Source organism: Raphanus sativus, chromosome 6 (assembly GCF_000801105.2).
Source record: "Raphanus sativus cultivar WK10039 chromosome 6, ASM80110v3, whole genome shotgun sequence".
NCBI classification, from domain to species: Eukaryota; Viridiplantae; Streptophyta; class Magnoliopsida; order Brassicales; family Brassicaceae; genus Raphanus; species Raphanus sativus.
In genome coordinates, this window is record NC_079516.1 from 19925021 (window position 1) to 19937338 (window position 12318).

The 12318-nt window shown below is 37.0% G+C and overlaps 1 long non-coding RNA gene and 1 pseudogene across 1 annotated transcript; both read right to left on the bottom strand.

The window, feature by feature from the left end:
* Positions 1-364: 364 nt before the first annotated feature.
* On the bottom strand, positions 365-3825 carry LOC108810884 (ADP-ribosylation factor 1-like; annotated as a pseudogene).
* A 1733-nt stretch (positions 3826-5558) lies between these two features.
* LOC108807376 (uncharacterized) lies at positions 5559-6937 on the bottom strand. The gene is made up of 2 exons (XR_001942730.2): positions 6544-6937; positions 5559-6384 (listed from the first exon to the last, which is right to left on the bottom strand). It is a non-coding gene; the product is annotated as an uncharacterized LOC108807376 (long non-coding RNA).
* Between the last annotated feature and the right edge of the window lie 5381 nt (positions 6938-12318).

Sequence of the window (12318 nt, forward strand, 5' to 3'; positions counted from 1 at the left end):
TATTTTTAAGTATTTTGGACAATTTAAAAATATCTATGTACTTTGGACAACTTAAAAATATCTGTCTATTTCTCTAACGAGAAACTCTCTCGAATCTTTGTCGAATATTATGAAGACATCTTTGTTATGCAATTGTCTGTTAGTTTTGTGCTTCATATATGTCTTAAGAAACATATAAATATTTATAAGCAAAGAGCTTAGGGCATCAGCATCACTGAACCCTCCATGGAGTTCACAACTTTTTTTTTTACTTTTTTCTTATTTTTTTTTAAAAACAGATCAATAGAGAGCCACCACGTGGCGAACCTGTGATGGCTCGGGTTCATCTAGACGAACCTCAACGAACTGAGTTCGTCACTGTTCATTATTTTAATAACTTGAAACAGATGATTCAGCATTAAATAAAAATCATAACTTTGTTACATTCTTTTTTTTCAAAAAAAAAAAACTTTGCTACATTCTTTCAGCATTTTTACAAGAGCCAGTCGAGTCCTTCATGTAAACCGTCACCACATAATGCACATGAGCTCTGGACATGCCTAACATGCGAATACCAAAACAAATATCATTGGAATACTCAAAATCTTATTTGGCAGGATTATAGGCTTTAGAGGTTTGTATATATCTTCTTACCAGTTTCTTTGCCAGTTTCTCTGACGAAGAGAAGTGAGATCAAGTTCGTTACTGATCTCAGAAGCAGTCATAGCACCAGGAACCTCATGCTTGTTTGCATAAACAAGAACAGCCACATTGTCCGGTACCATCCCATGTATCTGAATCTAGGGAAACAAACATTGGCATTATATAAAACTTGCTAGATGTTTTAAAAATACATGGTTTCGTTACCGAGTCCATCACCATGTGAAGGAAACTCTTTGCCTCGTCGATATACTCTCGGTCCGTGCTATCGACCACGTACACAAATCCTGATACTTGTTGAAAGTAATGTTTCCATAACGGTATCATCTACACCAAAGCCATCATGACGTAAGATTTTATATGTTTCTATTTTAAACCATCATGATGGTTTCGGGTATCGGCCCCGATCTTCCTGGTTTTCCAAAAAAAAATTTCTATACCTTATACCGACCTTGCCTGCCCATTTCAACGAAACATATGCTTGAGTTCTTTTATTTGAAGCTTTCCATGTCTAGTCCTAGAACCAATGATCACTTATTTGTTTGAATAGTTTCTTCGAAGAAAAATTTACACTATAATACACATTTCTACTTTCTTTTAACACATTCGGACACTTCTCGCTGGAACTATACTTTCTTTGTGTCTATTGTCACTTCAACCCCCAACTATAACTTGCTTCATTCTTTTTTTTTTTTCCAAACTAAACCAAATTTTCCAACTAAACAAAAGAAAAAAAAATATAAGAAAATAGAAATCGTTTACTCATTATCTCTTATCTCAAAATTAAAATTCAAAATCACTTCTACGGACTTTGAACCCTAATTGAGGTGATTTTTTTTCATCCTCTCCCAGAAGTTGATTGATTTCACTTTTGCAGTTTACTCTTGCCTTCTTCTGTTAATACTCTCAAATCTCGTTTCTTTATGGAGAAGATGTTACTAACGAGTTTATATGGCCGGATCTGAAGAAGAATTGGATCGATACGTGTCGACGACCGGCGCTGAATCCACTACAGCGAAGCAGAGCCGTCATGTCTCATGTACCGAGTTGATATCAACACTGGACGATTTCCCTGGGTCACATCAACGAGACAATAAGAGAAATTCTTCACTTTGACATGACTGCTCCGGTGAAGATACCTTCGTTTCCAATGCTGTGGTGAAGAGACCTTCGTTTCCGATGCTCCGGTGAAGAGACCTTCGTTTCCGATGCTCCGGTAAGTTGAGTCTTATGTTTGATTCTCTATGATGGTGACTAATCGATGGATATTGTGCCGTTCAGATCTTCGAGCACAATGAAAGTGCCGTTGTGGCTATGGTTGGGAAGAACTGCTTTGCCATCGCGGGTGATCGTAGGATCAGTGTGCAGCTACAGACAATCAGCATCAATCTCTAGAGAATCTCCAAGACCCACAATGGTGTCTTCATCAGCTTTTCTGGTCTCGCTACTGATGTCAAAACACTGTAAGAAAATTCCAGATGTTTTATTTGCTTCTTCTCTTTGAATCTTCTCCAAAAGGTATGGTCTTTGCGACCTCTTTTATGGAGTCAAAGCTAGTTGGTTTATGTCGCAGTTCATAGGTTCAATCACTCCCACTATCTCAGTATGAGGATTATGTGTTTTCTTGTACCCATCGTTTACTCCACTATGAGACTTTTAGGATTTGGTTTTGCATTCTTCTTACCTTTTGATGCCAGCAGCTTTTCTAGCCTGTTTGGAAATGTGTAAGCTTTTATTTATAAAATATGGATATGATCGGAACAAAGAATTTGGTGGAGGGTTATAAGCATGTACTACTAGCTTATATGTCCACATGTGTCTACGCTTACTCTACATGTATATATAGATTGATTATTGCTAAGTCAGAGTTTAGGTGATTTCATATTTGGTTTAACCAGAGAATGGCTAGTACTTGGGAGGATCCTAGGAAAGTTGAGGTCTTGATGAGACTTCAGGGTTTAAGGAGAGTTTATCCACAACATATATGTCCACAAATAATTAATCTACAATGTTTTTTGTGTGTGTTGATATGTTTTTTTTTTGTTGATATTGTGTCCATGTCCACATTTTTACTCAATCCACAACTATTTATGTTCATATATTTCATTTGTCCACAAACGTCTAGTCCACAAAATTTTTTTTTTTTGTGTTCATGTGTTTTCTCATATTCGAGTTGTTAAAATATACTAAAATAGATTTTAAAATGTAGAAGATAAAAATGGTGTCCATGTCCACAAAATTCCATGTGATATATAGAAATATGTGTATCCACAAAATAGTGACCACAAAACCTCGTCCACATAGATCTCAAAATGTAAACATTATAAATTTTACAAAAAATATATACATTATGGATATCAAAATGTAGATGAAAAAAATTACAATTTATTTTACATACTAATATATATTTTATACATTATAATTTGTAATAATGACCACTAAAATATGTTGGGGAATACAAAACCTTTTTTTAACAAAAAAAATATTCAGTTTTAATATATTTCAATGGTTTGATTTTGTTGTTTTGGATGTCATCTAGTGGCTCAGAATTAAACTCAACTATCCAAAAAACTAACTAGAGTAAATGTTAACTAAACTAAATACAACAAATCAAAACCAAACTTGTTGTTTCTTTTTGCTGAGTAGAGGGGCATTTTAGTTCAAAAAGCGTCTAGAGCTCAGTGAAAGTGTCCCACCAGCCGAATGTGTCTTATGTAAACAAAAAGAAAAAAGTGTCTTAAAGAGTAATGCACGCTTATTCGAAAACAGTGATTTGAACAAAGAAATAAGTGTGATGTGCTTGCTTGTTTAGTTACCAACAGTGCGCATGTTTGTGGAAAGCATTTCACCGGTTTTGAGTTTGTGGAGTATCCATGATTTTCCGGTAGCGGGGAGGCCTAAAAACACTATTCTCTGTTCGGTTTCTTGGAATAAACCGGCAAATGGCTTCCCCAGTGTTGTCCCCATCTTCTTGAATCAACAAAGATCAAATTCTTCAGCGAAGTTATTTTAGAAATCCGGAAAACCAACAAAAGGAGATGAATCTGAGGATTGAGCTTTAGAGAAAAAAAACTTTGAGATTGAAAGAGAGAAAACCACCTTGTTGTCTCTTCTTGAGTTTCAAAGTCAAATAGTTCAAAGCTTAAGAGTTAAGAGATGTTTGTTTAGTCTTTTTCAGGATCTGAGACCACAAATAAAGCTATTAAACAAAAGATCATAATTAATACTTGATTACCGATATGAAATATTGGTTTTATAGTTTATAGTATTACTTTAAATTTCTTTATCTAATTTAATAATTTTTTTTTTTCTAAAATAAAAAATTAGAACTAAATTTTTAAGTGTGTATATATATTAGTCCGCACAAGGTGCAGACCATCAACTAGTTGTAATAATATAAGAACACTTTAAGAGATACTTAACCAACTATAATTTAATATGAAAAAGAAAACTATATCGTTTTCTACTGACTGACATTTGAAATTTTAATTCTATAAATTTGAATTATTTTGACAGATAATTAATTTTTGATTTCAAAATCAATGTCATTGGTTTATAATCTTTTCTTTTTTCATCATCTACTTTTTAAGTTTCTTCGGACTAGGTAAGAAAAGTGAATATAAATCATCAAAAGATCAATTCCATAATATGCAGAATCCTAGAACTGTCAATTTTATCATCAGGTTTACATATAAAAAATCATGGCAATAAAGGAACAAAATCAAACCCTCAAATTCATGATTCATCATTATATCCATGTTTTTTTTCATTTTTTTGCTAAAATTTGGACATTATATCCATGTTACAGAGAACATTTGTTATCTTAGAAGATGACGAGCAGAGAAATTCTGCCATGTTTTTGAAAAAAATAGCTCAGAGGAATTTGAACTACATATGTGTGTTGGCCATAATTTATAGGTAGAGTTGCCTTAAGTTTGCAAACATTCAACCGACGTTTAGAAAATCTTCAGAACTTTTAGACTTCAGAAACTAATTTTGTAGATTAAAATATGTGTGTTTGGTCATAATTTAGTGGACTTTAACAAAATCTACAAAATGTTAGTAGATTAAAATATAAGTCTACAGACACTTGGTAGAGGATCGTGAAATGTACAAGATTGTGGTGGACTCTAAAAATAAATTTAGATGACTTACTCTTGTTTTATGGATGCTCGGGACTAGCTTGAAATCTACGAATTTATGTCTGTTTTCAAAATTCTGAGCTTGTGGACTTACATTATGTCTGCCAATAATAGATAGATAGACTTATGTTAAATCTGTGTGTTTTTGTTGACTTCTTGTAAGTTTTTCAAATGCATGCAGACTACACACAAGGCTGGATTTTTGTACTTTAAGTCGGCAAATAGCATATAGACATCGTGCAAGCCTGCCAACTAAGTAAAACGGAAGTATGCCTCTTGTTCACAAGGCCAAGTATAATTCACGTATGCTTGGTTTTATGTTGTAATGCGTGAACCACACGTGAATTTATCAGAGAAAATATGTAAAGTATGTAAAACTAAACGACAAATTAAAGTAATAAACGACGACTTCAATTGGGAGCAGAAATCAAATTTTGAAACTAAACAATCTAATTATTATGTGTGTACAGTAAACTAATTTTTTTTTTTGATAACTCTAGTATCTGGGCAGCCATATTCCCAACTATCCTCCGAAGGGGGTCCAGCGCCCCAACGGAAGGGATGTTAAATCCATTGTGGCCAAGGTTCGAACCCGGGCAGTAAACTAAATTAAAATGAAGAAATGTAATTGATTAAAATTTTAATACTTAATAAAAATAATAGTTTGCATTAGTTTTAAATCATTTAATTTTATTCAAAATTGTAATAAGGATAATTTTGGTATTATTGAAAGAGAAACCAACTAAACAGGTTATCTAAATAATATAAATTTTGAAGAGTCATCTTAATTTTTTTTTGTTGAAATGTGAACTTTATAACAACAAAAAGAATTGTACAATCTTGTGATCCTAAACTAAGGGATCAAAAGACACAGGAAGGTAGATATGAGTGTCGAGCACAAGAACGCTCTACTTTTGCTTAGAGAACAACAAAGACTATTGTGTAAAAAAATAGAGGAAGAGTATCAACATGCTGTACTAAGGCAGCACTGTCATAGTGTTCCATCTTCTCAGCCCTTCATTATCATCTTCAGTACTTCCTTGATGTAGTGCCCGAAGACGACTCTGCAATTCTCGGTGGACAGTACGAGCAATATAGACCACAGAGTTTGGGGGGTGATGATGACGTCACCCGTTTCTCTCCCTCCAAATCCAGTAGATCGATGCCTGGAACGTCATTTTGACAAGCCGCGCGTCCAACTTGGTGAGTCTGTTACGTTGAAGGCTAGCAGTAGTCCTGGACCAGTCAGGATTGATGCTAGAACCCAAGAACCGACCTTAGTTTTTTTTTAACACTGAAAGATACTTCAATTAAACAACCAACATTAACAGAGAGATACATCATCTGATAAAACCACGCCAGAATAACCCGAAGTCTAAGCCGGCAGAACAAGTTCTCCAGAGCCAAAACCCAAACAAAGGAAGCATATTAACGCAAACTTAAACTAAAACATAATGATAATGATGGAGAAATAAAAAAAAAGATTAAGAGCCGAAAACAAAGACAAAAAGGAAGAAATGCTCCTAAGCAACATAACACCAATATTCCAAGCCGTTCTTTGAAGAAGAGGCGACGAACTAGACACCTCCAGTGTGAATAAGCACTTGCAATTAGAAAAAGAGAACCTATAAGCTTCAAGACCGGATAACCAGAACACTTTGTTCTAAACTGTTCAATCCGGAAACAGTGCAGTTGAGACTACAATGAAAATGACTAGAAAACACCAACTAAGAAGCAGTGAAAGTTGATGACTCGATCATACCTCTGGAGTGAAGACAAGGAGCGAACTGGACCACTTCCGCCAATATCAGATTTGACCAAAAACACCACCAGTAGAGATAAGGTGCATGCAACTTAGAAGACACAAGACCAAGCCGTTAATCTTGCAGATTCGGGGCTATGACCTCAAAACAAGCTAAATCTGAACAGATCTGGAGCTTTAGCTTAACACCTCCAAAATCAAACATGCAAGCAAACGGAAAAAACAATAATCTAAACCCGACTCCAGCCATGAGGAAGCGGCAAGAGTCAGTAAACGGAGAAGAAGAGATGAAGAACAGACGAAGAAGCTTGTTAGAGGAACATTATGAATAAGTAGAAAAAAATGCAGAGGAAAAAAATTAGAGGAATGAAAAGAAAAATATTATTCCTTGTCAATTTTGGTGATAAACAAATTTATTATATATTTCTTTAGAATAAAATGAAAAATTATTTCTTATAAATGGTAAAAATAATTAAAAATAGTAAGGAATGCATTATCCCCTATATATTAACCATGGAACATTACAACATGTTTTGTAGCCACGTGTCATTACTAGGATGATTCTCAGAAATCCTTAGAAAAATATGTTGGTCCATATAAATATATATTATACTTTTTATTAAACTAATTATCATATTAATTAGTAGTCTTAAATTTTTTCCTTAAATAAAAGCTACCTAAGTTTATTTACTTAAATAAAAGCTACGAAATTACCTAATATGATTAACGTATATATGATAATTAATGATTACAAATCAAAAATATTTGATAAAAAAATTTGTATCCTCTACATTTTCTTTTAATTAATATTATAAAAAAATCACTTAAACATATTTTAAAAAATAGATTTTTCATATATTTAATATTTTATAATTTTTAAAACGTCTATAAATTACCAAAAATTGTAAGATGTTATTAACATGATATTTTTTGGAACGGAACCTGATCCGAAACAAAATATTTCAAATATCGAATATATCAAAACCAGATTTATATACTTAAATATATTAATTATTTTTAGAATTTAATATCTAAAAGAATATACAAAATATATAAAATGTTATTAAGTTGTCCAAAATACTTGAAAATATTTACAAATAGTTAAAAATACATGATTAAAATAGTTAAATGATATTCAAAATACCAATACTTCAAATATCTATTAATTTCTTATCCGAGTATTGAAGCTAACCAAATTTTATGTTAAGTTTAAGTATTTAGCTTGCATTATACATATTTATATGTTATAAATAATTTTTTATTTTCATATTTTGAGAAATTTAAAGTATATATGAATTTTATTTTTTAAAAATAAAATGAGTTATCTGAGTTCAAACCCAAACCGAACCCGCAGATCTGAACCGGATCGAACTCACAAAAAATCGAAGCATAACTGAACCGAACCAAACCAAACTGAACCAAATTGTATCCGAATGTCCATCCCAAATCAAATGTAAAAAAAAATCTTGATAACAAGATGCATTCTAATTGTAATATTTCAATACAACATATTTTAAAAAACTCACCCCGCGCATGGCGCGGGTTATCATCTAGTTCTCTTATATTCCTTGGTCACGACTCACGAGCTAGACCTTTGGTCTTTTGGATATCATTTCTCTTCATGTAATTGTGCGACTAATAGCTCCGAGTAACCTAATGATCAACGCAATCAATAAAGAAGAACACAGAGATTTGGTTACCCAGGTTCACCGCACTTCCTCAATGTGAGAAATCCGCTATTCCTGTGGCTGATCGAAATCAGCGAATCCACTATCTTAGCTCACTCTCTCGAGCTCTTGGATTACAACTTTGTCACCACCGATCTAACTCTCTCTTGATCTCTCTCACCTCTCTAACAACAGAGAACACACTCTATCAAGATAGAGCTGAGCATAACTGCTTATACTACACCGTTTTACACTTGCTCAAGCTCACGTGATAACACACGTGCCTAGATAACCAACTCGGTTATACTAGAACCTAATTAGACCGGTGGTTCGAGTTTACACTTACAATTGTTAATACTATGGACATATTCTTCAAATCTCCTCCCTGTCCAAGTATTGACATATGCAACTGCTTCTCTTGTTAACTCTTGCCGTTAACTCCTCCTGAAATCAAACACCATGATTCACTTCTATAACTTCTCTTGCTGACTTCTACTGCCAACTCTTCCTGAACAAACTCGCTCAGCTTCTGATCTTCCTGATAAACCTATCAGGCTGAATAACTTACATCTTCAGCAAACTCAGTCTTCGGTGATTCTGAGAAACCTCAAGGCCTCTCTCATCTTCCCAACCGGTAGAACCTTTGTAAAAATATCAGCTGGATTGTACTGAGTTGCTATCTTCACCACATCAATGATCTTCTCACTAACCAACTCACGAACAAAATTATACTTCACATCCACATGCTTTGTCTTCTCATGATGAACCGGGTTCCTGGAAAGTGCAATAGCACTTTGAGAAACGCAGTATATTTCCACTAAGTCTTGTTCAAACCCCATCTCGTTAATAAATCCTCTTAACCACATAGCCTCACGAGCAGCTTCACCCAAAGCGATCCACTCTGCCTCCGTAGTTGAAAGTGCAATCGACTTCTGTAGACTCGACCTCCAGCTCACTGCATTCCCTCCGACTGTAAATACCATTCCAGTCACGGACCTCCTTTTATCCAAATCTTCTCCGTAGTCCGCATCACAGTACCCTTTCACAAGAAACTTCCCTTCATTCGTGAATGATAGCTTAACCTTCGTAGACCCACTCAAGTACCGTAGCACCCACTTAACAGCTTGCCAGTGTAGTTTTATTGGACTGCTCATGAACCTGTAGACCATCCCGACGGCATAAGCCAAATCAGGTCTTGTGCCCACCATTGAATACATGAGAGACCCAACTGCACTTTGATAAGGAACATCACGCATAGACGCCTCCTGCTCCCTCACGTCCTTATCAGTTGCAGAACTCAGTCGAAAGTGTGCTCCTAAGGGCGTGGAGACACTTTTTGACTTCTCCATATTGAAGTTGCCTAACACTTTCCATGCATAATCCTCTTGAGATACTGTCAGAGTTCCCTTCACTCTATCTCGGGTGATTTCCATCCCCAATATCTTCTTTGCATCCCAAAGGTCTTTCATTTCAAACTCTGAACTGAGAGCCTTCTTCAAATCTTCAATCTCTGCTTTACTCTTAGACGCAAGAAGGATGTCGTCCACGTATAGTATTAGATACACGTGGTTGGCCTCTCATACTCCTTGTAGTACACACAGATGTCGTACTCACTTCTAGTGAACCCACAGCTCACAATGAACTCATCGAATCTAGAGTTCCACTGACGAGGAGATTGCCTTAGACCGTACAAAGACCTCTTCAGTAAACACACCTTCTCAGGATGCTCTTTGTCTTCATACCCCTCTGGTTGCTCCATATAGATGTCTTCATCAAGGTACCCGTGCAGAAATGCTGTCTTCACATCCATCTGTTGAAGATCCATGTCAAAATGAACCACCATAGATAAGATGAATCTGATCGAAACATGTTTGGCAACCGGAGATAAGATTTCTTGAAAATCTATCCCTTCCTTCTGAGTGTACCCCTTTGCCACCAGCCTTGCTTTGTATCGAGGATCCTCTATGCCTGCAATGCCTGCTTTCCTCTTGTAGAGCCACTTACATCCTATCGGTTTGTGATCTTTGACTCTGTCGACTAGAACCCATGTCCTGTTCTTAATCAACGACGCCATTTCCTCTCTTTCTGCACCAGTCCACAGCTCACTGTCAGGATCCTCTAGCGCTTCTTGATGATTGCTTGGCTCAGGCCTCCCATCATCTTCATGTATTAGGTAGGCAAAGCCAGCTATCACTTCATCACCCTCATACACCTGGTAGTCTTTGAACTTTGACGGTTGCCTAATCTGTCTCTTGCCTCGATCCCTGACTAGCTGATAATCACTCAGATCCTGATGCTCCACTGGGTTTACGGTAGCTTCAGATGAGGCTTCTTCACTGTTACTCGGTTGAGATACTCCTCCTTGAGGATTAACCTGTTCTTCTAGATTACCTGCACACTCAAGACTCAAACGTTTGTTAGTTGAATCAAATGGAACAGAGTTAGGAGTACCTGAGTCAGTCTTATTGATGTCTTGTACATAAAATCTTCTCTGAACGTGACATCTCTGCTGATGACACACCGTTCATCGTCAATAAGCCAAACCCTGAAGCCTTTCACTCCTTCTGGATAACCCGTGAAGACACCTTTCTTCGATCTTGGGTTTAGCTTTCCCTCGTTAGAATGAACGTAGACAACACAGCCAAACCTTCTCAGGCCTGACAAATCTGGTAGAGCCGATGTCCACATCTGCTCCGGTATCTTGAAGTCTATAGCTGATGACGGAAGCCTGTTGATGACATAAACTGATGTAGATGCTGCCTCTGCCCAGAATTTGACCTCCATACCACTCTCACTGAGCATGCTCCTCACTTTGTTCATGATGCTCCGGTTCAATCTCTCTGCCACCCCGTTTTGTTGAGGGGTATATGTGCAAGTCTGATGCCTCACTACACCTTCTTCCTTGCAGAACTTGTCAAATCGCAGGTTGCAGTACTCCATACCATTATCAGTTCTCAGCTTTTTAACCTTCCTTTCTGACTGAATTTCCACCATTCTTTTCCATTCCACAAACTTTTCAAACGCTTCGTCTTTTGTCTTGAGAAAGTAGATCCATGACTTCCTAGACCAGTCATCAATGAACGATATGAAGTAATGACAGTTCCCCAAACTGTTAGGGACATTAGGAGACCCCCACAAGTCGGAGTGAACATAGCTAGCTTAGCCTTCGTTACATGCTTAGATGGACCAAAACTAACCCGATGAGACTTGCCAATTACGCAATCTTCGCAGAAGTCAAGATCCGTAATGCTTGCCTTGTCTATACAACCTTCCTTTGCTAAGACCTCCAGACCTTTCTGCCCCACGTGACCCAACCTACTGTGCCATAGCTTTGTTAGAGCCAAACCTGCCTCATCTTTCTGAACAGACGATGTAGAACCAGCCGAATACGCTTCTGCTTTGAGTGCAGTACCACGAAGAATGCAGAGAGTGTCATTGCTGCTGCGCTCACCCCTCATGATCACCACACATCCTAGAGCGATTTTTAAAACTCCTCCAGAACCTCTGAACTCGCAACCTTTTTGCTCAAGAGTTCCAAGTGATATTAGGTTCCTTGCGATTCTGGGCATATACCTCACCTCATGAAGTAGGAAAGTAGTCCCATCGTGGTTCTTGAATCGAACTGAGCCTATTCCTTTGACCTCAGTATGGCTGTCATTCGCCATTCTGACTTTCCCTGAAGTTACCTCTTGAAAGTTGATGAATAGATCCCTCCTTGATGTCATATGAAACGAGCACCCTGTATCAAGAACCCACTCCTCCAAGTCGTTCTGACTCTGAGTCATGTTGACCTCACTGGCAATAAGCCCAGCTAAATCCTGAGCACCGTCCCTTGCTAGAGACGATTCAGAACTGTTCTGCGCATTCACCATGCCCTTGTTACGCTCTAACCACTTGTAGCACTGCTTCTTGAAGTGCCCTTCCTTGCCACAGATCCAACAGATCTTCTTCCCCTCAACTGACTTCGATCTTGCTCTCGTATACTTCTTGCCTTTGTGAACTGAACCTCCCCTGTTCTCAGACCTTCCTTTGACATAGTGACCGTCTGAACTTGCTCGAACTCCTGATGAATCCTTCATCTCTTTCTCCTTAGACTTGGCTGAGCTCG